Below are 4307 nucleotides of genomic sequence, written 5' to 3' on the forward strand. Positions count from 1 at the left end.
TTTTTGAGACGGAGTTTCGCTCTTGTTACCCAGGCTGGAGTACAATGGCGAGATCTCGGCTCACTGCAACCTCCGAGTCCTGGGTTCAAGGCTTGTTGGCTTTTAATGCTCACATTCCTTCCTCTGTGACACTCTGCCTGGCTGATGTTCTCTCCCAGAGAGGCAAGAACCAGCTCAATAATCTCAAGTGATGGAGATGGTAATGAGATATTAAAATCTTCAATATCTACATCAAGGAAGAAGGGCATCGAGATTTTAGGGCCGAAGTAGAGTTCTATATCTTTTGCATTGCAAAGATCACCTCAACCTGTTAGAAGGATTCAGAAGTCATTAAAGATTAACACTTCAAGTAATCACAGACATGCTAAAAAAAAAAAAAAAATCTAAAGGGGAACTGAGACCCTTTGTATTGGAGGAAAACCACCATCATGTTAAGAAGAGATAGAGCAGCCGATATATATGTTGATTAAAATATTTTTCCCCCAATTGGTGCCTTTTATGTGGCATTGCAGTCAAACATCACGATTAAGGGAATAAAGATACAGCTACTAGGACAGCAGGTCACAATCAGACAATAGTGTTCACATTTGTACACATAAGACAAACTTCCACTGTGAAAATGTTTCCAACAGAGTTAAAAGGGAAGAATCACATCAAGCAACTATGGTTAGTATTGCGCTGCATTTAGGATATATTTAACGGATAAAAAGCCAATGACTAGCCAGGCACAGTGATGCATGCTTATCTATAGTCCCAGCTACTCAGGAAGCTGAGGCAGAATGATGGCCTAGACCAGGAGTTCAAGGCTGCAGTGCAGTGAGCTATGATCTCATTTAACTGTTAGGATTGCATTTGAATTTGTGTATGGATAAGGGTAATCAACCAATTATGTAATATAAGGTAACACTGCTAATACAGGTGCAATAGTTAAGTGGGAAGAGAATGTAATTATAATTTTCTGAATTCCTCACCTTACCTTGTTTACAAATACATAGCCGACATATGGGATATGATTTTTCTCATCTGATTACTAAATTTATTAAAAGTCTAACATTAAAAATGATGGTATTTTACCTGTTTGGGTTTTTTTCTTTTAATTATGGTGGTTAGAATGTTTTACTCTTTGGTTCTAATTCTCTGGGGTCTGAAGTTGGCTTAGCAACAAGAATTGGCTTTCATTAGGCCCATACCTCACTGGAGTATTCAGCACAGAAATCAAAAACCAGTAGGCTGAGGGCCAAGCTTGGCCAGCACTGAAGTGAGTTATGTTTGGCTTGTGCTGGTTGCTTGTTTTAAACATTTGAATTCAAATGGCTTTAGTTGAGGTTTGACTGCATTCTTTCTCCACTGCTTTATGGTCTCACATCCAGCCCAGTGCCCATAGTTTGTCATCTAGGTGGCCCTTGAAAGAATTTGCTTCCACAATCCTTGAAGGGAATGCAAAAATATTTCCATTCTTTTGATTATACTTCTAATTCCTACAGAAGGCATATTAGTTATTCATACCTCAGGATGAAATAGTTTAGTCAGATTGCTTTTCTCTTCAAGTCAAAAGTCCAGCCTGGAGAACCCGGAGTTTTTCTGGTAGAGAGCATATATCCTTAAAGCTTAAATGGCGAAGGGCAAAGGGTAAGCAGAGCTTAAATGGTGGAGGGAAAGGGTAAGCCGAGCGGGACCAGGTAGAAGGGAGCTTTGGGTGATCAGAGCACCACGCCAGGGAAGATAGAGTCCCCACTGGTGACCTGATGAGTAGTATGGCTATGAGAAAACTCAGTATTTCATGGTCAATGTATACACTCTTCCACATATCAAATTCTGAGACACATCAGTTGAAAAATGGAAAAATGGAAAAAAAGTATTGCAATTCTGTGAGAATTAAAGCTTAGCAATTAGCAGAGGCCCCAGTGGTTTGAGGGATTCATCGAGGGATCCACTGAAGGCAAGATCAGCTGACACAGCTGTTGAAGGTTGAGGTCAACATTGCTGAGAGCAAGGCGAGGAGCACCTGAGAGAAGGTGCTGTGGGCTGATCAGTCTGCCATGCTTGGAACTGATACCATGTTACAAGTGTGTGTTCCTGGACCTGTCTGCTGCTACTTGGGAGGAATTCTTGCAAATAAAATACATATTAAGAACTTTACACTTTTTAGGTCAAGTGTGGTGGCTCACACCCATAATCTAAGCACTTTGGGAGGCTGAGGCAGGTGGATCACTTGAGGCCAGCAGTTTGAGATCAGCCTGGCCAGCATGGTGAAACCCTGTCTCTACTAAAAGTACCAAAATTAGCAGGGGATGATGGCAGGCACCTGTAGTCCCAGCCATTTAGGAGGCTGAGGCAGGAGAATCACTTGCACCTGGGAGGCAGAAGTTGCAGTGAGCTGATTGTGCTACCGCACTACAGCCTGGGTGGCAGAATGAGACTCCATCTCAAAAAACAAAAAAAAGAGAAAGTTTTAAAAATAAAATTAAAAAAAGAACTTTATACTTTTTATAGCATAGTTTGCAGACCCTAAGAGTGATGTTCCAAGAAGTAACAAATTTGGAAGCAAAAAAATCTATAAATTGGTAATTTTGAATTGTGATTTCTATGTAACATTCTTAGTTTTGCTGGGCTAGATTTGAATGTTAGATTATTCAAAAACTACTTAGTAATGTTTGCTAGCCTTTGACAAAGTTTGGATATTTGCTATAGGTTATAGTTCTTTGTAAATACTACTAGACTGAATATTTCCTATTTTTTAAAAAATGTTAAATCTAGTCATGCACAGTGTCTCATGCCTGCCTGTAATCTCAGCATTTTGGGAGGGTAAGGCAGGCGGATTACTGGGAGTCAGGAGTTCGAGACCAGCCTGGCCAACATGGTGAAACCCTGTCTTTATGAAAAATACAAAAATTAGCTGGGTGTGGCAGGGGGGTTCCTGTAATCCTATCTATTCAGGAGGTTGAGGCATGAGAATCGCTTGATCCTGGGAGGTGGAGGTTGCAGCTGGGTGATAGAGCAAGACTCAGTCTCAAAACAAACGAACAATGTTAAATTCATAATAATGAGTAAATAACTTCCGAAGTCTTATTTCCAAGTTCTAAGTGTTAATATTTATTGAGCATTTGAAAACACTACGAAGAATGAGGGTATAAAAAGGTAAGAGTCTGTTTTGAAATTTTGCCTTGGGCCAATCTTGTTCTTGCAGGAAAAATAACAGCCTCCAGGAGGCATGGGTTTCTACCAGGAAGCAAAGTTATTGAGTACATGTCACAGCCTAAAGAAGTCACAGGGATTTGCTCTTGTCTGTTTCCCGTGTTCTCAGGTTCATCTAGAAACATCACTTTACTTCTGTCTTGGCTGACGATTCAGCTCATGTACTGAAGGAAGCTTAACTGAATGTGGCAACCTGAGCTGCTGTTTTGGTCATGGAATCAGATGTCTTTTACTGTTCTGAGATCCAAAGAGCCCAGGGTGAAATAACAGGATCTGTGGCTTCCCATGTGTCAATTGCATGGTTTCCAGCATGGACCAGTTTCAGTGGGACAAGATGTGATCAACCATCTCAGGTTCTCCAAGTGCAGTGATCCCTCTTTTGAGAAGAAACTATTCTTTATCATCATTGAGATGAATTGTGAAATAAGGGTGTCTGCATCTGATGCCCTGTGATCCTGGGATGCTGGCAAGCAAAGACAGGGTGTGAATGAAATTTATCAGGCACATGTTTAACTTCTCACTTCAACCCAAATTAAAATGGAAGCCTCCTTGGTTGCTCATCAAGCCCAGTATTGAGGTGTTCGCAAGTAAGGACAAAGTCAGAAAACAGCTCATGGCTCTTATACTTTAGGGAGTGTAATAGATAATGATTGGCCTCTGTTCTACTCCCTTTAAAGAAAAAAACGTGGGATAATGCGGATACAGTTCCCACTGCCACAAATTATGCCGCTGCGTTTCCCACATTTGAGGAAATCACAGGGTCAGCACATCTGGAGTGCAATGAGTAGACCTCACCCTGGGAAAACCACCTTCATGATCATGGCATGTCACCTACCAGGTAAGATCTGTTTCACTCATGTTTTATGTGTGTGACCAGGGGAGGGGAAAATTGAAATTAAATTTTCCTTTTAGTCTAAGAGAACCACTCATTTTGATGTAACAAACATGAGTTGATTGTTATATCATGTATATAATTAGATATAGATGTGCATGCAAAATTTTGATCCGTAGATGTGGATGATATAGATGGAGTGGGTGACGTCGAGGTAGTTGATGTAGATATTGTAGGTCCTGTAGATGTAGCAATTGATCACATAGATGCCAATGTAGAG

At 40.8% G+C, this 4307-nt stretch overlaps 1 non-coding gene across 1 annotated transcript; it reads right to left on the reverse strand.

Moving 5' to 3' along the window:
- Window positions 1-3880: 3880 nt before the first annotated feature.
- Window positions 3881-4041, reverse strand: LOC119470446. The gene has a single exon (XR_005199358.1). It is a non-coding gene; the product is annotated as a U1 spliceosomal RNA (small nuclear RNA).
- Window positions 4042-4307: the final 266 nt, after the last annotated feature.

Source organism: Cebus imitator, unplaced genomic scaffold, assembly GCF_001604975.1.
Source record: "Cebus imitator isolate Cc_AM_T3 unplaced genomic scaffold, Cebus_imitator-1.0 Scaffold31, whole genome shotgun sequence".
Classification (NCBI taxonomy): Eukaryota; Metazoa; Chordata; class Mammalia; order Primates; family Cebidae; genus Cebus; species Cebus imitator.